Source organism: Balaenoptera acutorostrata, chromosome 17, assembly GCF_949987535.1.
Source record: "Balaenoptera acutorostrata chromosome 17, mBalAcu1.1, whole genome shotgun sequence".
Taxonomy (NCBI): domain Eukaryota; kingdom Metazoa; phylum Chordata; class Mammalia; order Artiodactyla; family Balaenopteridae; genus Balaenoptera; species Balaenoptera acutorostrata.
This window is the reverse complement of record NC_080080.1, coordinates 11764731-11789539: the sequence shown is the minus strand read 5'-3', so window position 1 is coordinate 11789539 and position 24809 is coordinate 11764731. Positions and strand designations below refer to the sequence as shown.

At 39.1% G+C, this 24809-nt stretch overlaps 1 long non-coding RNA gene across 1 annotated transcript in view; it reads right to left on the bottom strand.

The window, feature by feature from the left end:
* LOC103018160 (uncharacterized) overlaps window positions 1-24809 on the bottom strand; it is a 47539-nt gene that overhangs the window by 11023 nt on the left and 11707 nt on the right. The window contains exons 2-4 of the long non-coding RNA XR_003623994.2: window positions 20927-20998; window positions 20381-20489; window positions 1477-1610 (exon numbers count right to left, since the gene is read on the bottom strand). This is a non-coding gene — a long non-coding RNA (uncharacterized LOC103018160). The remainder of the gene's footprint in view (window positions 1-1476; window positions 1611-20380; window positions 20490-20926; window positions 20999-24809) is intronic.

The following is a 24809-nucleotide window of genomic DNA, read 5'->3' as shown; positions in this document are numbered from 1 at the left end:
TTTCATTTTGTGGTTTCCATAAAAAGAAACAGGCAAGACAGGGTGAGCAGACTTCGGATTGGCTAGTTTAAATAATTTCAGTGAGCTCTGGGGTGTAAGCTATCCCTGGTTGTCTGGTACCTGGCCTTGGAGTGATGAGGGCAGGTAGATGGTGGTGGGGCTGTGAGGGCCCAGTAAGGCACGTGGTTGGGGATATGGCTCTGGACTGGTTGGCTCATGGTGGAAAGTCATGCTCGTGGGTGAGTTGTTTACCGTCTCCAGGAACTGGCAATTCCTGGAGGAACAATCCTTCCAGGATCAGCAAGACCCCAGATGTCAAAGCATCAGAATACAAAAAATAAAACCCGTGGTTAATACAAGAGGGAAACTGGGAGGAGTTCATCTTTCTGACAGGAAATGTGGCTTCCACATGTGTATGTGTGTGCATGCACATGTGTGTACACACATGTGAGTGTGAGTCTGTGGTATAGTAACTGGTTTCACAGCGTCACCTGAAGTCTTAGAATTTCTAGTGATTCAATATGCATTTCTAGGAATTGAGGCTTCCACATGGACCACATTATAAATAGCATGTGTCCCCCATCCATCTTTTATTGGCTTGGCCTGGCTCCAAGGACTCTATCTGAGAAGCCCAAGAACTGCTATACTGACTCTTCCTCCTTCTCTAGAAAGTCATCAATTCTGGGTGGAATTGGAGGTTTAGATCATAGTGGTCATCCTTTTAACCTCTCATTTTAACTAGCTTCTACTAAACTGAGGGCTGTGGTCATTATCCAAGGTGGAGACTCTCCTCCAGCTTCTCCTTCCTCTTAGTATGGTTGGAAGTTGTCCTTAAGATTTGAGCATTTTAATTAACCAATTCTTCCTTCTTTTCTTCCATAAGAATATTTATTTATTAACTTTTATGTGCTAACACAAATCCAGGCATCTTGAGGGTATACAAAGAGAAACCAGACAAGGAGTTTACAGCCTCATACAGCTTCAGAGAGAAATCTTTTTCAAATTTATTTTATTTTTTATTGAAGTATAGTTAATTTACAATGTTGTATTAGTTTCAAGTGTAGAGCAAAGTGATTCAGTTACATATATATATAGTTTCAAGTGTAAAGCAAAGTGATTCAGTTATACATATATATAAAATATATATATTATATATATGTAATTCTTTTCCATTACAAGTTATTACAAGATATTGAGTAGAGTTCATGTGCTATACAGTAGGTCCTTGTTGTTTGCCTATTTTATATATAGTGGTGTGTATCTGTTAATTCCAAACTCCTAACTTATCTCCGCCCCGCCACCATCCCCTTTGGTAACCATACATTTGTTTTCTATGTCTTTGAGTCTATTTCTGTTTTGTAAATAAGTTCCTTTGTATCATTTTTAAGATTGCACATATAAGTGATGTCATATGATATTTGTCTTTCTCTGCAGAGATAAATCTTAACAGTTCTCTGAAGGCAAAACCATACTTACTCATTTGATAATTCAAGCTCCTATTGCATCTTAAATGTTGTCTGAGCCTTGAGAAACACGCTGCTTTCAATTGGTGTTAGGAAGTACGTCAAAGTTCATCCCTAAGGATGAACCACAGAGACGGCAAGGACTATCTACGTTAGGGAGAGAAGAGAGTCAGGAGTTGGGGGGGGTCCAGGGTCACATATGTCTGATTTCAGATTCCATCTCTGGATCTTACTACTTCTAAGAACTTGGGCTAGTTGCTTAAGTATCTTAGTCTTAGTTCTGTCCTCTATTTACGAAAATAGTCATTATTTAAAAGTTGTGGGGGAAAGAATTGATCCAGTTAAGATTGTTGTCACAATAACCGAGAAAATTTGTGGAAATCCCTTGACACTGTGCCCAATACATATTAGATACTCACAGGTATGCTTTATTGTTAACATTATTGTCAATAGTGCTGTGTTTAAGGAGAAAAAGCATGAGTATTGACATCAGGGAAGTCTGAGTCTCGGTGCTGATTCTGCTGCTTAGTAGGCATGTAATCCTGGGGTACATTACTTAACATTTCTGAATCAGAAATAATCACACCTACCTTTCATGTGATAAAACTGAAAGATAATGAGTGTAGGATGCCTATAACTTATTATTTTCTGGCTTCCACGTGAAGTGGTAGCTGTAACTATTAGTGTTATCTAGTGATGAACTAAGAATCTTAGACTCCTGGAAAATCAGCCATGCATTTCTGTGGGAGAAGATAGGGTGCAGGGAGAGAAAAGGATCATTCTGCTTTTTATGATGCTCCTTTTCTTTTTTTTTTTTTTCCCTTTGGCACTGTTTGAATAGAGGTCACTGGTTGGCGCCTGTACAGGATGCCTGTGGTTCTACCCTCCCAACCCACCATGCCTTTGGTCCAGTCTCCAGGACCTGCGTTTATGCCTGTCTCTGTGGCTACCTATGACCACAATTGGAGAAAGTCCAGCCGGCTGGGGGAGCCTCATGTATGACTCTGTGTTCCTGGGTGCCTGCCAGTGGACTCATTTTGCTGGAGGAATGTGTAATACGTACTGAGATTCTGTGGGGCCTCAAGATGGGAGGACACTCAGGGCCAAGGGGACCTGGAACCAGGGTAAGGAGGGCAGGGAGAAGGCTGTGCAAAGACATTTTTGCTCTTTGGCCCCATCTTCATGTTGAGTGCCCCAGGCCTCAGTCCTTGGTTCCCCCTGCCCTGTTTCTTGGTGACGTCACCCAGACTTAAGTAACAACCGTGTGCTCACAACTAATAATTTATATCCAGTACATACTCAGGGTTTAGGTATTTGTAGAAAAACAAAAGAAAGAAAGGAGGAAAGAAATTAAAGTAAGGGAGGGAAGGAGGGTAGGAGGGAGGGAGGGAAGAAGGAAGGGCAGTATTGTTAACTTGAAAGGATCTACTGAACTGGTATTAAAAAACTAAATATAAAAGCATGGGTTGTGAAGCACAGATAACATGGGTTCAAATCTAAAATCTCTCACTTTCAGGCTAATTTGGGACAAATTATTTAATCTCTGGATGCTTCAATTTTCTCTTGTCAAATGGGAATAATAAAAGTTATCTCATTTGTTTGGAGGTTGTTTGGAGATATAAATATGCTGGTACATGTGAAATGCTTTTAAAATTACCTGGAAAATCATAAATGTTTCTAAATATTAGCTATTATCACATAAATATAAACTGTATATCTGATAGACCTTGTATGAAATACCCAAATGACTTAAAAGTGGTGAAAATCTAATTAAGATTCCAATGTATGAGCCATAAATGTGTGGAATGATTACACACGTTTCTGGATCTATATTTGAGAAGAATATCTTGGGTAATGTTACCAAATGGGTGACATGTTAGGAGAAGATATTTTTAATGTTAAAATTAAGAAGGAATTAATATCCAAAATATAATTTAAATTGACAGGCTGAAGCAGGGAGCCATTAAGAAAATGGGCAAAGTGACCAGACAATTTATAGAAACTGAAGTCTAAATGTCTGAAGACTATATAAAAATGTGCTTGAGCTCACTGGACATAATAGTGCTAACACAATGAGATACTACTTTATACCCATTAGAATGGCAAAAAATGGAAATGTTGGGACAGTCAATTGCTGTCAGAACTTTGAGAGGACAAGAATTTTTATGTACAGTTGATGAAGAGTAAATAGGAACAATCATTTTGAGAAGCAGGTAGGCAATAATTAGCTAAAACAAGTATTTCTTTTCCTTTTGACCCAATCAACCCAATCCTATGTATATATTCCAGAATAATTCTTTTTTTTAATTGAAGTATATTTGATTCAGAGTGTTAAGTTCTATTAATTTTTGCTGCTGTAGAGCAAAGTGATTCAGTTATACATACTTTTTTATATTCCTTTCCATTATGGTTTATCACAGGATATTAAATATGGTTCCCTGTGTGATACAGTAGGACCTTGTTTTGTATCCATTCTATATATAATAGTTTGCATCTGCTAACCCCAAACTCCCAGTCCATCCCTCCCCTACTCCACCTCGCCCTCCCTCTTGACAGCCACAAGTCTGTTCTCTATGTCTGTGAGTCTGTTTTTGTTTTATAATTAGGTTCATTTGTGTCATATTTTAGATTCCACATATAAGTGATATATGGTATTTGTCTTTCTCTTTCTGACTTACTTCATTTAATATGGTAATCTCTAAGTCCATCCATATTGCTGCAAATGGCATTATTCCATTCTTTTTTATGGCTGAGTAGTATTCCATTATATATATGTACCATATCTCTTTATCTATTCATCCGTTGATGGACATTTAGGTTGTTTTCATGTCTTGGCTATTGTGAATAGTGCTGCTATGAACATAGAGGTGCATGTCTCTTTTTGAATTATAGTTTTGTCCAGGTATATGCTGAGGAGTAAGACTACTGGATTATATGTCAATTCTGTTTTAAATTTTTCAAGGAACCTCCATACTGTTTTCCATAGTGGCTGCACCAACTTACATTCCCACCAGCAGTATAGGAGGGTTCCCTCTTCTCCATACCCTCTCCAGCATTTGTTACTTGTAGACTTTTTAACGATGGCTATTCTGACTGGTGTGAGGTGGTACCTTATTGTAGTTTTGACTTGCATTTCTCCAGTAATTAGCGATGCTGAGCATCTTTTCATGTGCCTTCTGTGTGTCTTCTTTAGAGAAATGTCTATTTAGGTCTTCTGCCCAGTTTTCAATTGGGTTGTTTGGTTTTTTATTTTGTAGTTGAGTTGTATGAGCTGTTGATATATTTTGAAAATTAAGCCTTTGTCAGTCACATCATTTGCAAATAGTTTCTCCCAGTCTGTAGTCTGCCTTTTTGTTTTGTTTATTGTTACCTTTGCTCTACAAAAGCTTGTAAGTTTGATTAAGTCCCATTTGTTTATTTTTGCTTTTATGTCTACTGCCTTAGGTGACTGACCTAAGAAAACATTGATATGATTTATGTCAGAAAATGTTTTGCCTATGTTCTCTTCTAGGAGTTTTATGGTGTCATGTCTTATTAAGTCTTTAAACCATTTTGAGTTTATTTTTGTGTATGGTGTGGGGGTGTGTTCTGCCTTCATTGATTTACATGCAGCTGTCCAGCTTCCCAACACCACTTGCTGAAGAGACTGTCTTTTTCCATTGTATATTCTTGCCTCCTTTGTTGAAGATTGACTGTAGGTGTGGGGTTTATGTTTATTTCTGGGCTCTCTATTCTGTTCCATTGATCCATATGTCTGTTTTTGTGCCAATACCATGCTGTTTTGATTATTGTTACTTTGTAGTATTGTCTGAAGCCTGGGAGGGTTATGTCTCCTGCTTTGTTCTTTTTCCTCAGGATTGCTTTGGCAATTCTGGGTCTTTTATGGTTCCGTATAAATTTTAGGATTATTTGTTCTAGTTCTGTGAAAAATGTCATGGGTGATTTGATAGGGATTGCATTAAATCTGTATATTGCTTTGGGTAGTGTGGCCATTTTAATAATATTAATTCTTCCTATCCCAGAACATGGGATATCTTTCAATTACTTTGAATCATCTTCACTTTCCTTTACTAATGTTTTATAGTTCTCAGAATATAACTCTTTCACCACCTTGGTGAGGTTTATTCCTAAGTATTTTATATTTTTTTGATGCAATTTTAAAAGGAATTGTTTGTTTACATTCCTTTTCTGATATTTCATTGTTGGTGTAAAGAAATGCAACCAATTTCTGTATGTTAAACTTGTATCCTGCTACCTTGCTGAATTCGTTTATCAGTTCTAGTAGTTTTTGTGTGGAGTCTTTAGGGTTTTCTATCCATAGTAACATGTTATCTGCATATAATGACAATTTTACCTCTTCCCTTCCGATTTGGATACCTTTTATTTCTTGTCAGATTGCTGTGGCTAGGGCTTCCAATACTATGTTGAATAGAAGTGATGAGAGTGGGCATCCTTGTCTTGTTTCAGATTTTAGTGGGAAGGCTTTCAGCTTTTCACCATTGAGTATTATACTGGCTGTGGGTTTGTCATAAATAGCTTTTATTATCTTGAGATGTGTCCAGAACAATTCTTATAAATGTTCATAAGGGACCATGTACAAACATGTTTTTGAGTGTTATTTTTGGTGGCAGGGAACTGAAGGCAACCAAGGTTAATCCCTAAGGAAACACATAAGTGATAGATGCCCACTAAGAAACTATGGGCTCTAGTAAGAAACACAAACTAGATGTCCACAGCCACACAGATAAATCCTCACAAGAGTGTTAGAGTTAGAAAAATATGCGTTACAATCTTATATCATTTATGTAAATTGAAACACATATGTAAAACAACAGCGGGAATTTTATGAGAATATACTAATATTTACGGGCAGATATTGAAAGCTTTATATCGAATGTCTACGGACTAGAGAATGGGACTGGGCACCAGAGAATTGGGGAGACAGGTAAATTAAACTCCAGTGTCACCTGTGGAGATAAATAAGGTCATTGTGTTTAGGATGATAAGTTCAGCTCTCTATACTTAAAATCTAATTTAAACAGCAAAAAGATGTCAGTTGACTACACAGATATTTATGTGGTATAAAAAACAAAAACATTTCAAAGCGTGTTTTAAATGATCTCCATTCCATACATTACAGTGTGCTAAAAGCAATAAAAAAATTAAACATCTTTGACACAATTTAAAAAAGAAACATTACTTATTGGTACTCTTGCATTACCTATTCTCAGAGTTATTTTTTAACTTAATCAGCATTCAAAGGGAATTTCAACTTTTTATAGCCCCAGAATTATATTTCTCTTTGTAGTTGCATAGTTCGATGTTCCCATACATTTATAAATGGGCCAGTCCTGAAAAACTGAAACCAAAACCAGCAGACCAAATGCATAGAAGAGTCAGTTGATTGTTTACCTACGTACATTCAACCACTATATGAGCGGTTTGATGGGTTCTAGCACCACTGACACATCATCTTTGACTCAGTTTTTTCACTCCAACACTTCACTAATTAAATTGTTCTTAACTTCATCAGAATACCTCCTCTTTCCAGACACTTTAGATCTATCTCCCTCAGTCTTTGCAACTTTTGTTTGCCTTTGTTAATTGGCCAAGTTCTACCTACTCTCTCTAAAAGGAATCTGCAGTAATACTTTCCAAGGTGTTCCCCCCATTAAAATGGTATGTTCAATAACAACTTGGCTTTCTTCTCCACCTGAAGTCATCTGGATACCCAAACATTTGGCTGAAGGGACAGAAGTTACTGTATCCAACTGGAGGAAATAACACCTGTAAAATGGAAAACGTGAGTCAAACTGTTTTACAGGGCTTCTGGGAAAATAATCACACTACAAGAGCTCAGGATCCTCTGAGTGTGAAGCCTGGTGTTTCATCACCTATGCGTTCCTTTTGTGGTATTCACTGAAAGACTATTGGCCTGTGGAGGAGACCAGGAAACTGGCCAGTGTTCACATTCATTCTTCCCTCTGTTGACAACCAAATAAGTACTTAGGGTTCTTCTTCCCAACAGAGGCTACACACCTCATACACACACTGGTAAGGATGATTTTTTAAAAAAATATTTATTTTTAATTAATTAATTTTCTTTATTTATTTTTGGCTGCGTTGGGTCTTCGTTGCTGCGCACAGGCTTTCTCTAGTTGCAGCGAGCGGGGGCTACTCTTCGTTGTGGTGTGTGGGCTTCTCATTGAGGTGGCTTCTCCTATTGCGGAGCATGGGCTCTAGGCACGCGGGCTTCAGTAGTTGTGGCACAAAGGCTCAGTAGTTGTGGCTCGGGGGCTCTAGAGCGCAGGCTCAGGAGCTGTGGCGCACGGGCTTAGTTGCTCCGCGGCATGTGGGATCTTCCTGGACCAGGGCTCGAATCCGTGTCCCCTGCCCTGGCAGGCGGATTCTTAACCACTGCACCACCAGGGAAGTCCCAAGGATGATTTTTAGATGTATGGATTTTGCAATGCCAAGTTGAGTGTGTATGTGTGTGTGTGCCTATGTGTGACAAAATAGGTGATATTGAGATTGTTGAAATGAAGTAGAATTCTTTTCTTGAACAATCCTGTACTATTTGGGGGCTACTCATAAAGAAGAATCTTATAGAATATACACTGCAGGTAAGGTTTTGCAGAGTGAAAATGCAGACTCTTTCAAAGAAGCCATGAATTTACAAGTTCCACAATGGAATAAGAGCCTTTTAACTCCACCAAGGCAAAAAGGAAGACTATTTCTTTCTGTCCCGTTTGCCTTCAGATAGTGGAATGATAAAAGGTAAGGTAGTTGATATGCAGAAAAATTTTGGTTTTGGAATAAGCATGGTATATACACAGCATGGTTTAATTCTCACAATCACCATGTGAGGTGGGAATTTTTATTTCAGTTACATAGGTGAGAAGCTCCAGTCTCAAACAGGTTTTAAGTGACAATTTATAAACATGGAGCCAAGTCTTGAATCATGTTGGATTTTAAGCTTCTAGAGGACAGGCACATTCTGAACTCTCAAAATGTAAACCAATGCTTAAGAATGGACCTCAATCAATATTTGTTAATAAAGTAAAGAGTGAATGAATGAATGATTAAGTAAATAATTGAATGGGATGCATTGAGTTAAACTCTGTCCACTAGTCCTTATAATGTGAACCTTCAGTGGTTAAAGTTCTTGGAAGGTTAATGTGTGGCTGGAAATAAAGAAGATGTGATGGGATTCACCAAACCGAACCTTAACTTGTTGCATAAAATGCAGCCAAATAGCACAGCCTTTTTTTTTTTTTTAACATCTTTATTAAAGTATAACTGCTTTACAATGGTGTGTTAGTTTCTGCTTTATAACAAAGTGAATCAGCTATACATATACATATATCCCCAAATCTCCTCCCTCTTGCATCTCCCTCCCTCCCACCCTCCCTATCCCACCCCTCTAGGTGGTCACAAATCACCGAGCTGATCTCCCTGTGCTATGTGGCTGCTTCCCACTAACTATCTATTTTACATTTGGTAGCGCATGTATGTCCATGCCACTCTCTCACTTCGTCCCAGCTTACCCTTCCCCCTCCCCATGTCCTCAAGTCCATTCTCTACATCGGCGTCTTTATTCCTATCCTACCCCTAGGTTCTTCAGAACCAATTGTTTTTTGTTTTTTTTTTTTAGATTCCATATATATGTGTTAGCATACAGTATTTGTTTTTCTCTTTCTAACTTACTTCACTCTGTATGACAGTCTCTAGGTCCATCCACCTCACGACAAATAACTCAATTTCGTTTCTTTTTATGGCTGAGTAATATTCCATTGTATATATGTGCCACATCTTCTTTATCCATTCATCTGATGATGGACACTTAGGTTGCTTCCATGTCCTGGCTATTGTAAATAGAGCTGCAATGAACATTTTGGTACATGACTCTTTTTGAATTATGGTTTTCTCAGGGTATATGCCCAGTAGTGGGATTGCTGGGTCGTATGGTAGTTCTATTTTTCGTTTTTTAAGGAACCTCCATACTGTTCTCCATAGTGGCTGTATCAATTTACATTCCCACCAACAATGCAAGAGGGTTCCCTTTTCTCCATACCCTCTCCAGCATTTATTGTTTGTAGATTTTTTGATGATGGCCATTCTGACAGGTATGAGGTGATATCTCACTGTAGTTTTGATTTGCATTTCTCTAATGATTAGTGATGTTGAACATCCTTTCATGTGTTTGTTGGCAATCTGTATATCTTCTTTGGAGAAATGTCTATTTAGGCACAGCCTTTTTTGCATCACTGTGATGAACAGAGTAACAGCCCATGTTATCAGTTCCAATGGTTATACCAAGGCATTTCTATCGAGACTTTAATAACTTTGTTTAATGAGGGGGAACTTATTTAGAAAAGGAAATGATTTCATAATAAATTTCTAAGAAAGCTTACTCTGAGCTCTGCTTAAAATGCAGTTTATTCATGGTGGACTTTAATAAAGAAAACTCTGTACCTCTAAAAGATGGAGAAATAATATGGGCTAGAAAGCTGCGATTAGCTAGTCTAATAAGTGCGTTGTACTATCTCCTTGTGTTTTAATGTGCAAATCTCTGTTTAGGAATGATTTTGACTATCTTATCATGTATTTGTTTGCTTTTATTGTTTTCTGTAAACTGCCTGTTTGTATCTTTTATCTAGTTTTGTTTTGGGGGGGGTAGTGTTGATTGGCAGGAGATAAATTTATGTTCCAGGTATCAATTTTTTTAATTGATTTTAAACATGGGCGGGGGGAATCCCATTAAATTTACGGTTTTATTTTTCCCATTTATGTCTCTAATCATTCTAGAATTCACAATTTTTTGTGGTGTTAGATAGGATATGGATTCATTTTTCATGCTAAAAGGAACCAGTATTTGCTCACGCCATCTACTAAAAAAGTGTCGTTTTCCCATAATTAGTTGTGTCAACTTTATTATATATTTAGATCTCATATATTAATGAGTCTGTCTCAGGGCTATTTATTATCTTCCATTATTCAATTTGCCTGTTATTACACCAGTAAAACACTGTTTTTATTACTATGGTCTTGCTGCATGTCTTAATATCTGATAAGAATAAGCATATTCCCTTTAATATTTTTAAGGTTACTTTAGCTAATTTTAGTCTATATACATTTAAGGTTTACCAAATATATAAAAATCATCCAAGTTAAATTTTTATTGGGCTTGCTTGAAATTTGTAGATTAGTTTGGGGGAGAATTGATGTGTTTAAATTTGTGTTATCCTATCCAAAAGCATGGAGTGAGAAGAGGGCACCTGAAGAAGTGTTGAGGTCAATCCAGAGGCAGAGGGAGAGGGGGAAATTGTGGCCACAGCCTTTATTGTGGTTTCTGCAGGAGGGAATGGGCAGGTGAGACAAGGTAAGCAGGTTGGAATAATTTCAGCAGGCTTTGGAGTGTAGGAGCTGTCCTTAGTTGACTAGTACCTGGTATTGGGGTGGTTAGGGCAGGTGGAGAGTGGCCTGGAATGTAAGAGCTGGATAGAGGAAGTGGTTAGGAGGATGGGCTCTGGATTGGTCAATTTGAATGAAAGATGCACTTGTAGGGCAGTTGTTTGCTAGCCCTGCATGAGGCAGCCCTCCAGGGTCAGCATGGACCCCCAAGATATCAAAATATCAGAAGTACAGACTGAAAAGACACAGTTGATATAAATATAGACATATACATGCATGGGTGTATATGTGTGTGTATATATATACATACATATGCATCATAGGTATAGTTATGTAGTTCTACAGTCAGGCTGGGAAAGAGAGGGTGATTTTTCCAACCGTGACACAGCTGTTCAAACATGGGATCTGACCTGGCAGTTCCATGCCTAACATCAGTGCAATAGCGTTCTACCGTGCTATTCTGCTTGATTCTGCTTGTGGTTTGAGCTTGGCTCCATAGGGACATAAAAGTCTGGCAGAGGGTCATTCCCTGATACTTGAAGCAGAGTGCTGCAGGAGCAAAGGCCTCCTGTATTTCTGCATCAGAGGTTAGCAGGCTTGGCAAGATATCTTACAGAGTGTGGCGGGCGCGGGGGGTGGGAAGAGGAAAACGAATAAACTAAGTTTCTTGAAAGTATCAGTTTTGTTTTCAAATCATTCTGCATTCTTGTTTAACTTGTTTCATAAGTAAAAGGGCATTGTTGTGGTGGTGGTTGTTTTAATGGTGTGCTTCTAATAAATACAATGTTCTGTTTTAAAGGTCTGTGCCGGAGGCCTGTCTGCAAATGTGCAGGATCCTAAATTTGTAAGGCTGAAGAAATATTGTAATCAGTTTGAGTACTCATTTTAGATATAAGGAAATTGAGATCAAAAGGCCTTACAGATCCATGTTTAATTAGGGGATATTCTGATGCTAGAACCTAGGTATATGAATTCTTTTTTCCTGCACCTGGCTGTGATTATTTAAGGAAGTGTTTCCACACTATTCTTGGCTTTATATTCTGTCCTTGGTTTATCTTTCCTTTAGTGTATCCCGTACCCCCAAATACACTGACCATGACAGTCAAACTGACTTAGAAGTAGTTCCCTAAATGTACTACAGCAGGCTCTGCTCATCCTTCATCCTCCTGGCTAACACTCACCCGTCCATCCCACAGTGGTCATCTCAAGCGTGGTCCTTAGGGGGATTCCCTGATCCATTCCAGTTCAGATTCTGTGCTCTGGGTCTACGTAGTAGTCACATGTTATTGATCATAGAACGCTGAATTATAGGCTTTCTTGTCTCTCTTCTTGACTAGATTAAAGGATCTTTGTGGGTTAAGTCTTTGGCTGTCAGGTCTTCATTTCTAGTGCCTCTCATACAGTATTTATACCTGACGTTGCTTATAGAAAAATCATTCACCACAGAAAAGAAATGATATGTTTGCTTGTGTATGTGTGTGTGGGTGGGTTTATGTCACCTGTGTTCAAGTATAATGATCTTCTGATTATTTCCAAGTCACTTGAATAAAAAGTATGGTTGTATAATTGAAGTGTGTGCTGTTGTGCTTGAAAACCAATGAAAGAAAAAGCCAGCAAAGGTCTTAGTCGAACTCTGAATCAGAAGCTGTCTTTCCTTATAGCTTTACATCTCTCTGGAATGTTCTTGCATTTCTTTTTTTTTTTTAATTTTTATTGGTGTATGGTTGTGTTTACACTTTACTCTGTTGTGTTAGCCTCCACTGCACAACAAAATGAATCAGCCATATACATACAGATATACCCTCCTGTTTGGATTTCCCTCCCATTTAGGTTACCACAGTGCATTAGGTAGAGTTCCCTGTGCTATACAGTATGTTCCCATCAATTGTCTATTTTATACATAGTACCAATAATATTTATGTGTCAATCCTAGTCTCCCAATTCCTCCCACCCCATCCCTTTTCCCCTTGGTATCTATACATTTGTTCTCTACGTCTGTCTATTTTTGCTGTGCAAATAAGATCATCTATACCGTTTTTCTAGATTCCACATATATGTGTTATTATATGATATTTGCTTTTCTCTTTCTGACTTTTTTCACTCTGTATGACACTCTCTAGTCTTGCATTTCTTTTACATAAGAATTCCTTCTATGCCTCTAAGGTTCATCCTCAAGAATCACTTGTTCATATCTATGTTGTTTTTGTGAATCTTTAAAATAACATCTTGGTCCCATATTTTGTTAGCATTAGATCGTGTCTCTCTTTGTTCTTGATGATACAATCTCCACTATTCCCTCTCTCCTATATTTTACAACAACTGGATGTGTTTTTCTTCTATCTAATGTAAATTCCTTGCATGTAGGGATGGTAAGTCTTCTTTGTTTATTTTTTTATAAGAGCTTTATTGAGAGAGAATTCACACACCATACAATTTACACATTTAAAGTATGCAGTTCAGTAGTTTTTCAAATAGTCACAGAGTTGTATAACCATCACCACAATTAATTTTAGAGCTTTTTCATCATCCCCAAAAGTAAGAGATTTTTTTTTTTCTTGTTTGTTTTTTTATACTGCAGGTTCTTATTAGGCATCAGTTTTATACACATCAGTGTATACATGTCAATCCCAATCGCCCAATTCAGCACACCACCATCCCCACCTCATCGCAGTTTTCCCCCCTTGGTGTCCATATGTCCATTCTCTACATCTGTGTCTCAACTTCTGCCCTGCAAACTGGCTCATCTGTACCATTTTTCTAGGTTCCACATACATGCATTAATATACGATATTTGTTTTTCTCTTTCTGACTTACTTCACTCTGTATAGTAAGAGATTTTTTAGTAGTCACTTCCATTGCCCTCCTCCCCAGTTTCCTCTTCCAAGCCCCAGACAACCATTAACCTACTTTCTGTCTCTATAGATTTGCCTCTTCTGGACATTTCATACAAACATAATCATATATTATATGGGGTCGTTGGTGGTGGGCTTCTTTCACTTAGCATAATATTTTTAAGGTTCATCCATGTAGCTGAATTATATTCCATTATATGAATATATCACATTTTGTTTATCCATTTATCTATTGATAAGCTTTTTGGTTGTTTCCAATTTGGGCTATCATGAATTATGCTGTATGGACATTTGTGAACAAGGTTTTGTGTGAACATTTATTTTTATTTCTCTTGAATACATACCTGGAAATGGAATTGCTGAGTCATATGGTAACCCTGTATTTAACTTTTTGAGGAGCTGCCAGACTGTTTTCTAAAGTGGTTGCACTATTTTATATTTCCAGTAGCAGTATATGAAGTTCCAATTTTCTGTATCCTCTCCAAACTTGTGATTATCTATTTTTTAAAATTATTATAGTCATCCTAGTGGGTGTGAAGTAGTCTCATTGTGGTTTTGATTTACATTTCCCTGATGGCTAAGGATGTTGGACATCTTTTCTGTGCTTATTGCCCATTTGTATATCCTCCTTTGATGAACGTCTATTCAGATCCTTTGCCCACTTCTTTAAAAACGTCTTAAAAAAACAAATATTTGTTATCTGGGTCAGGATTCCTAGTGCAGCTTAACTGGGTCCTCTGTCTCAGGGCTGTCAGAAGGCTGTAGTCCAGGATTTAGTTATTCTAGAGTCGTTGATGATGTCCAGTTTATCTATTCTTTTCTTTTGTTGTTTGTACTTTTGATGTCATATCTAAGAAACTACTGCCTAACCTAAGGTCATGAAGATTTAAGTCTATGTTTTCTTCAAAGACTTTTATAGATTAAACTCTTACGTTTAGGTTTTGATACATTTTAAGTTAATTTTTGAGTATGGTGTGAAGTCAGGGTCTATCTTCATTCTTTTACCTGTGCTTATCCAGTTGTCCTAGCACCATCGGTTGAAAAGACTGTTCTTTCCCTATTGAATGGTTTTGAAACACTTGGTGAAAATCAGCTGACCACAGGCACATGGATTTATTTTTGAATTCTCAGTTATATTCCACTGATCTATATGTATTGTGCCAGTACCACCCTGTCTGGATTACCATTGTTTTGTAGTATGTTTTGAAATTAGAAAATGTGAGTCTTCCTAATTGTTCTTTTCCTGGTTTACTTTGGCTATTGAGCTCCTTGCAATTCCATATGAATTTCAGAATCCGTTCATCAATTTATACAAAGAAATAAGCTGGGATTTTCTTTATGATTGCATTGAATTTGTAGATCAGTTTGGAGAGTATTGCCATATTAGCAATATTGTTTTTCAATCCAGGAATGCAAGATACCTTTCCAATTATTCAGGGCTTCTGTAATTTCTTTCAATAATGTTTTGTAGTTTTTAGAATATCAGTTTTACACTTATTTTGTTAGATTTATTTCTATGTATTTGATTCTTTTTTAATGCTATTGTAGATAGAGTTCTTTTTTACTAATTTCATTTTTGGATCATTTATTACAAGTGTATAAAAATATAATTAATTTTGTATATTGATCTTGTATCTTGAAACCTTGCTGAACTCATTTATTAATTCTAATAATTTTTTAGTGGGTTCCTTGGGATTTTCTATATATAAGATTATTTCATGAGCAAATAAAGATAGCTTTACTTCTCCCTTTCTAATCTGGAGGCTATCTTATTTCTGGCCTAATTGCTCTGATGAGAACCTATACCACAGTGTTGAATAGAAGTAGTTAGAGAAGATATCCCTTTCTTTTTCCTGATCTTAGAGGGAAAAACTCTATTCTTTCACCCTTGCATGTGCTGTTAGTTATGAGCTTTTTGTAGATGGCCTTTATCAGGCTGAGTAAGTACCCTTCAATTCCTATTTGTTTGGTGTTTTAATCATGAAGGAGTGTTGAATTTTGTCTTTTTATTTATTTTCCCAGCTCTTACATACTGTTAGTTTCATATAGTAACTACTCATTAAATAATAAATGCAATTCGTATGCATACAAATGAATTAATAAAATCAGAGTTACATGAAGAAACAATTTCATTAATGGTTGAAGGGTAAAGAGAAAAATAGATGATCATATTTAAGTGATTTTACTTAAATCTCCACTTTTCATGTAGTATAAAGAAATAGACATAAATTACAAAATTTTGTGTTTTTTCAATCTGATATAGAACCCTGTTATAAATACAAAGCATCAACATTTGAGAAAAGATGCTATTTTTTTTTTCATTGGAGATGCTTAACTTGATATCAACAGGGAAGCAACACTTTTCATCTGATAAACACTCATCCTATTTGCAAATCAAACTTATAAAAAAATGGAAAATCCTTATTTTTCTTACACTAGTCAAGAGAAGGCACAGACTCAGGCAGCAGTAAGGCTTTTGGTTTAGAAAAGAACCTCTGTGTTGTAGTTGTTTGTGAAGAAACTTAGTTCTCTTGGAGAAAGCAGTCCCTGGTGAAAGCACTCCTTATTTTTAAACAAATTGCCTTTCATCCTTTATTCAGTTGGGGGGCTTCTAAGATTTTCCAAATAGAAAGGCACATTGCTTGTGTTAAGTAGCTAATATAAGATGAACCCTGATACAGTCCAGCCTGCCTGGACTCTTCGGTCTAGAAATGCACGTTGCTCACAGTAGCACAGAGAATAACCACGGTTAGGAATGCATCTGTTTACACTGAATGAAGACAAGTCATTGTTATAAGGGACTTGCTGGTTTCCCTTTAGTCTTGGTGTTGCAGGAATATATTTTGAACTTCCTTCCTCCCTTCCTCCCTTTTTTCCTTCCCTGTTTCTATATTTTGTCCCTCTCTCTCCTTCCTATATATTGTCTTTTCCATCAATGTTTATAGTGTCCCTAGTTTGTGTGTAGCTTTGTGCTAGACACCATGGGCAATAACAAGAAGTAGGAAAACCTAGCTCTTAATCTTTTTTCTTAAAATGAAAACAATAAAAGTATATATACAAAAGGGAAACGTGTGTAAAATAAACTTGTAAATGTGAGTCCATTGTTATCAACTTCATGGTAGAGGCAATAACTGATAGAAGAGTTGAGAATAGCTGGTGGGCGGTGAGTGGAGAGGTGTCAGAGCTGGAACGATTTTCCAATCACTTAAGGATAGAGCCATCTAGACTTCTGAAAAGCACAGGCTTGGATACAAACAGGTGTATTCTTTTTTCCTGCTTGCTATCTGGAAAGAATTTCAACTAATGAGGTACTCTACTTTGGAAACTGATAGTGGAGACAGAAATGCCCATTATAAACAGGGTGACTGTATATTTTCTAAACTGAGACCTGTTTGAGAGTGAAAGGGAGTGCTCTTAATAATTACACAAAGGATACAGGCATAAAGTGGGACTGTCCTGGGCAAACTGAGATGAATAGATAACCTAAAGGATGCTTACAGATGATTTTTTATGTTTCTTTGGGAGATGGGAGGTGGGGGATTAAGAACTGGAAATGTATCCTATTTTAAAACAAGCACATTATACTACTGCCCACAAGAATTTTTGTTCCTTTGTTTTTGTTATATTTTAAAGTTTGGATTCTGTGACAAATGTACCCTCTCAGGAGTTGCTCTCTCCTCTGAGGGACCCCCGAATTCATTCTAGGTTAGAGGAAAAAGGAAAGGCAAAGATCCAGTGGTGAGAATAAACTTGATGGGTCCTAGGAAATGATGAGAGGCCAAAATGGCTGGAGAGAAGTGAGTAAAGAAGAGAGTGATGAGTAGAGGGAGCTCATATAGGTCTGCTTCTCATCCTACCTTCGGAAGGCACTAAAACAGAGAGAGGGGCTGCATTTAGAGCATCGCTAACTGAGTCCAAAGCCTGGCTTTGCCCCTTAACAGGCTTTGCACCCTTGGACCAGTTGTTCAATTTCTGTCTGTCTCTGTCTCTTTTCAGAGGAAGGCTAATAGAACCTACAGCAAGGAACTAACTGTGAGACTCACGTGTGCTGATACATGTAGGTTTAGAATGTCAGCGGAATATAGCGTTAAGTGTCTAAGTGTTTTAAAAAAGGTTAATGGTTGATATTGTTATTCATCTCAGTGGGGGCAATAACTTTTTTTTTTTAAGGAAGAAATAGACCAGACCCAGGGGTTGATTTTTGAGACCCCTATCACCTGGTCCTGAGTGTTTCTCCCACTACTGGGTCATTTTAGTAGAGAGAATTAATTTTAAAGATCTTTCAGATTCTGGACAAGTATTCATAGGTCCAGTAGCCTGTGGACCTCAGCATAAACAGACTTCCAGCTTTAATTTTCAATTACTGAAATACTGGTTTAGATGCCTCAACCCTGCAATCTATATCCATGGACCTCACGTTCACCTTGGAAATACCTGGGAATCTTTCCAGGGTTTGTCCTCCAGATGGTAAGAAACTCAAGACCTACTCTGAAAAATAATAATGGAACCAACAACAACAGTAATAATAGTGAATCGCAGCCCACATTTATTGATTCTCCACTCCATGCAGCTGACCACCTTGCTGAGTGGTTTCAAGGTAGTACCTTGTTTAATTCTCAAAATAACCATATGAGTTGAGAGAGTTTACATAGCACAGCTAAGGCTGTGGGGCTTGGGGGACAGGGATTCAAATCCAAGTCAGCCTGTTCTTATGTCTGCGCTGTGCTGCCTCCCCATGGGGAGAAGTGGTTCTAGGGCAACAGCAAATATTTTAGACAGAGAGTCATCACCGTGTCCTTTAGCCTTATTAACCTACAAATCCTGCAGGAATAGCCTAGCTGATACCTCTGCCTCTGCCAAAAAGGGAATGTCTCCATCTGACAGTGATCTGGATTTTCCTAGTGCTTATGCCACTCATGGGAAGCCAGATGAAACAACCTAGGAAAGAGCATCGCCGTCAGGTGACCGAACTGCTACATATGATGTTAACCTGGGGCTGCATGAGTGATCCTCTTATGACCCGGTATGCGCAACGCACTTTTGAAGAGATCTGACCTATTCCCAGAGAATGACTTTTCATCTAGAGAATCTGTGCCTCGCTCAGCAGTGGCAGGAACAGTGAGTGCTCTTCATTCTGGCGCCAGCCTGAACTTGTGCCTGGTTAAGTGGCATTGAGCATTTACCTTATTAGACCTTTGGTGGATCCAGCAAATTCATGGAAAGCCATTACAGGGAAAGAACTGACTCTGGGCTTGCCACCGTGTAATTCTACTCCGTCTTCTATTTCAAGGTGACTAGCACATCTCTGTTATCGAATTTCAGGGAGGGAGGGGAACTAAAAGCAATCTAGGGAGGTAGCCTTGTGTTGTAGTGACAAGTGTGGAAGCACAGTTTCTGAGGTCAGTGTAGGTGGATTCACATCTCAGCTTTGGAAATTAATACCTAAATGACTAGTTACTTAAAACTCTGTGTTCTTCAGTTTCCTTTGGTATCTAGTGTATAGAGTTGTTGTAAGGATCAGTTGACATTATGGATGTGAAAAGGCTTAGCTCACGTGGAAGGAGCAGTTCATGCATTGACCCAGCCTCCATTCAGGATCCCTCTTCCCTTGGCCTCCTTCCAGCTAAGGATGGTCATATGAGACTCTTTTGTCCAGTAGAACTAAAGCAGACTTCTTTTGGGTGGGCTTCTAGAAATACTTGTACTGATAAAATATTTCTTTTGCCTCTTTAGTTTCTCTCCCCACACACACTCCTTTTTGGTTAACGGGAACACATATGTGAGGTCTGTGGTACTACTGCCCTCTTATAACCATGAGTAAATACGTGAAAGCAATTAGAACAGTTTTGGCACATGGTTAAAACTACAAAGTGTCAATACTATCATCATCATCAACAACAACTTTATCATTATTATAAGCATGAGGATAAGGTCTATTGACTCATGATCATGGAGCAAAAAAACAGAAACTTCGCGAGTCCCCGATAACATAGATGTACCAGCTTATCCACCACCTAACTGTGGACTTCTTGAAATATTAAACATATAACCTTGTATTTCTCTATGTTGCTGTTAGGCATTGCATTTCTTGCAGCTAAATGAAATCGTGATATAACACAGAATCTGTTAGTTCTTGATTGTTTCATTATTTCAGTCTAAAGAAGTGGCTAATGCTGGAATTCCCAGTACAGTTATCTCAACCGAACAGTCATCCAGTCTCTGCTTGAACACTTCCAGTGACTAGAAGCTCACTACTCCTCAAGGCAGGTTATTCTGCCTTTGGGCAGGTCTGACATCTAGAAGGATATTTCTTATGAAAATATTTGTTAAAATATCAACTATCTTAACACTGAGGAGTAATACTAATGGTGAAAAAAGTCTATACCTAGTGTCTGACTTAATCCAGATTGGCACACCTACATACCACAGAGTTGGTATGTAATTAAAAGGAACAATGTAAATCTCAAAATTGGAATCCAAGGCTTGACTGTGGAAATTCTTCCTTGGACGTAGATTTGTAATTATATTCGTGATTGGGCACCAGTCCCCCAGGATTTAAATGCACCGTCATCCCAATCAGTTGACGGACACCCTTGGCAGAAATTGGTGTTCATAAATATATATTAAGTAAATGAGCTCTTATGTACTTACGGTTTTGATGGCACCAGTAATTGATGGATACCAGGCCTTGAAGTACAAAAGGAGTTAGCTCATTCCCCTGATGTATGTTGAACCAGGAGAATGGGGGTGGGAAAGCATGCTGGGGAGAGAGTAAAAAACAGAAGTTACCACATCCACCCAACCAGATTTGTCTGACTCCCATGAAGTCTGCTTCTTTGGGGCATGTGTTTTGTTTTTCAGGGATGATTGCTTCAGTTCCCTGGTGTTTTCTGGGCTTGTGTAAAGTCTCACCTTTACCATGCAAGTCCCATCCAGGTGAATAGGGAAGGAGTGGTCAGATAGAAAGGAATGGGAGAGGTTTCAACAATCCTTGAGGAAATAAACCCAAAGTGTATAGAGGCCTAACTAATCTGATTTTCTCTCTTATAAAGTACTTCCACCCCATTTGACCCAAATCTCTGCCCTGACTAACACCATAAAAGCAATGGGGTTTTCTTTGTGGTGAACTCTTATGAACAAGATGGAGTTTGTTGTTAACTATCGGGAAATTCTGGACACACGATGCCCCGGGCCTACCTTGATAACATTTTGTTCTTCATAGAAGTCATCAGAACTGGAATTGGGGGAGTTCTTCACTGAAGTGAGGGCCTGGAGGCAGAGACATGAGACCCATTTCTGTCAATTAGAAGATGCTTAAGAAGCATCTGTTTCTACTGCCACCACACCCCACGCCCCAGCATCAAGTCATACAAAGATAGCATGGTAGTACTGAAAGGGACCCTTTCTAGCGCAGCGTTCCCTTTGTACCAAGTCCCAGGGAAATCACAGAGTTTATGAGAGAACCAGGCAATAAAGTGAGTAGGAGCATGGATTTTCAAGGCAAACTTCATGCTTTCCATTCCCTTCACTACTAATCATGTCGTTTTAGGGATGCTTTTTTAAAGGCCCCTAGCCTACGTTTCCTCCTCTACTAAGTGGAAATAATAATGGCATTTTCTTCAAAGGTTGTTGAAAGAATTGATGATAATAGCCTTAAAGCCTTTAAAACAGTGATAGTCAAATAGTAAGCATTCAATAAATGTTAGGTGTTATCCATTTACCCACTAAATATCTAACAAGGGTTAGATATTATATATCTAATATATATGTCACACCCAGAACTATGCTAAGGTCTGGGAACGAAATGTTAAACAAAACACACATTGCCCCCTGAGCTCATGGAGTTCACAGTATATTGAAGAAAACTTAAGTTAAATAGATAATAACAATACAGTGTTATCGGTTCTGCCAGGGGTAAGCACAAGTGCGCCCTGGGGATCAGAGGAGGGCGGTGACCCCGTAGTCAGTGAAGACTTTTCTGAAGAGGTGATGTGTAGACGGCTGCATGCTGGTGGTAGTGCTGGGGAGGAGGTGGGTGAGTATTCCAGGCAGAGGGAGCAAGAGCTCCCCAGGAGCTTTGAGCAAGGTACAGTAGGGCTGTTGTAAGGAGCAGAATGAAGTTCCCAGGAGGGGAACATCATGAGGGAGAAAAGGCAGAAGGTAAACCTGGAGGAACCAGGGCCAGGCATGCGCATTGCGGGAGGCACTTTGTTATGGGGAGTTTGCTGATCAGATTTCCACCTTACAGTGGAAGGTGGGGAAAAACAAGTGAAGAAACACTCGCCCCTCTTTGGTTCTCAATTCTCGTGTCCTCTAATCCTTTGGAAACATCTTTTCCTCAGTCATCCCCAGAGGCCCTAGACTCTAAACCCTGGAGAGATAAAGGGAGCTCAGATCCAACGCAGTCAAGATGGAGAAGCCTGGGTAGGATTGTGTTTCTTTCCGTCCCCAATACCGCAGTGTCAGGTGAGAGGGCGGTCAGAGGGCAGTTGCTGGTGGCTCTTTCTCCCTGATGCCTGAGGCTGACTGTCCTGGTTTCTCCTGAGGCAGTGGCCTGGCTTCCCAGAGCCAGACCTCCCAAAGGCTGAGGAGGAGGTATCACCCTTCTAATCTTGTGGTTTGTGGCAAATACTGCTTCCATCTGCAAAGTGCTTCAAAATCCAGATTTTCAGATCTTCCATGGTAGTGACTTCATTAAATATATTCTTCCAATCATGCCGCAGAATTCTGAAAAAAGATGGACTGAAGCTGTTTGGTTTAAAGAAAAAAAGCCAAAGTAATGAATTTGGTTCAGAACACCAAAGTTTTAGTCCGATCCCTGCCACAAACTAGCTATATGACCTTGTACAAATCCTGTAACCTTCAGACATCTCTGCTTCTTAAGGATTGGGGATGAGATGATTTCTAAGCTCCTTTTTCCCTTAATTTTCTCTGATTCCATCTTCCAATTTTAGAGAAGAGGAAGCAGGTCTAAAGATACAGAGGGATTTTTATACCACCTCCTTAGTTAATCAGTTAGCCCAGGCACATCCGAGGGGCTTTGTTTTCATATGAGTTAGCAAAATTACTGCATAGCACCAATCATGGAGTGTTCTACCTCAAATGTTGAAGAATAAAATCATAGCATGCACCGGCTTCATAGGCCTAGTTGGTTTTAAAGTCAAGATCTCCATTTTTTTTCTCAATTCCCTTTCTTCTTCCTTGTTTGAGTCAATCAGGGGGATAAAACCATTTGCTCTAAAATTAGCTGGTAGGGTTCTTTCATCTTGGACTCTTTTGAAATGAGAATTGAAACCCACGCCTCAAGTAAGTGAAAATCTAGTTTTTCTTCCGCAGACTCCTGGAATGCCTGGACTCTTGCCCTGACCAGACCCAACATAAGGGTTTCTCAAGTGGGATACCATTTTTATCTCAAACCAGCTCTTTGGAGGGAGGTTCCTGAAAAAGCATCGGCCAAGGTTCTGTACTTCAGATCATGTCACGTTTCTCTCTGGGGTTTCATGGATCAACTCCTCAGACCCAGGACATCCAATGAGTCCTCCATTGCCTTCGATGAGTTGCCGTCTCTGAGCTGGATGAACACGAAATACAAGACTGGCAGAGCTATGTGTTCCTTGGCCAGCACACGTGGGACTCTAATGTGCACTTTCGAATCTAAATGCTGAGGCAGTCTGTTCTCTGGCCACCACAGAAGAGCTAACAGTCAAGAGAGTGGAAAGGAAGCCAGCTCGTGGGATCGGCTACACATCCCCCCAAGGGCTGTGGTTACTTGAACACCACGGAGTAAGCAAAGCTCATGACATGTAGCTGTGGCATGGCGTGGTTTAGGGGCCCACTGGTCCGGTTCAGAGTCAACTACTTTGGAATCATCAGGCAAGTGTAAAATTGTCCTCTGGGGAGGCATTCCCCATTAAGCTACCCTATCATAAATTCTGTAGCACTGGCCGCCAGGCTGCTGGCCATGAAAAGCCCAGCTGTCCACATCACCAAGTCCTCAGGAACACTTGAGCCTCAGCATCACCCGTGAGTGAATATAAGCAAAGCATTTCATTTCTAATCGCTAGAATCAGAACAACAAGGGTTCACATATCAAATATTGACTAATGACCTTGGATAAATTACCTTGGGTAGATTATCAAAGTCACAGTCTTCTCATGTGTGAATATACACACACACACACACACATTGCATTTAGCACAGTATCTGGCATACAGTGGAGCTCACTAATTATAGATAGTGATAATAATCATAATAATAAAGCTATTATTAGGATCTATTACTCATGGAAATCAGGAGCTTTGGGGTTAGATGAGAGGTTGAACTCTGTGTCAACTATTTACTCTCCCTGTGACTTCTGGACAGATTTTTGTTTGCTTGCTTGCTTGCTATACAGTGGCATCATAATATCTTAGGAGGAGGGTTGTTTTGAGGATTAGAAATATTTCATGGAAAGCACTGAGCATATTGCCTGGCATATTGCAGACACTTCATACATGGGACCACCATCACGACACCTCAGATTATTCTTGATTGCATAAAGAAGTTGACCCACATGATCTCTGAGCTCTATTTGTTCGTGAGTGTGTGACGTTAATGTCTGTAATCTGAAAGAGCTCAGAAAAACACAGCAAATGTAGAAGGTGCTTGTCATCAGGCGTTATTGCAGGGGCCAGTTCTTAGTGCAGCCCTCACACTTGGCCCACGCACGTTCTTTTCCTTGCTTTCTCCCCCAGGTCCCTATCAATACCCTTGCAGCCTCGCCCAACCTCTGTAGGACGACGTTCACAGACTACACAAGTTCACCAATGTAACACTTTATGAACTCACCAGGACAGAACTGCTCAGACTTTGAGCGCCGAGTCCATTTGCGTTTCTAGGTACATGTTCAGCTCCACCAATTCCCCCAGAATTGCAGGATAAACATCCATGACCCAGGAAGCGAGACCCCTCTCCCCGTGTGTTGAGATACTGGATGTATAGTGCTAGGACTCATCATTAATATTTACACCTTACCCAAACATGACATCCTGCGGGATGTTTTAAATTATGGGGGAGGCGGAGATTGAGCTAAACACATTTA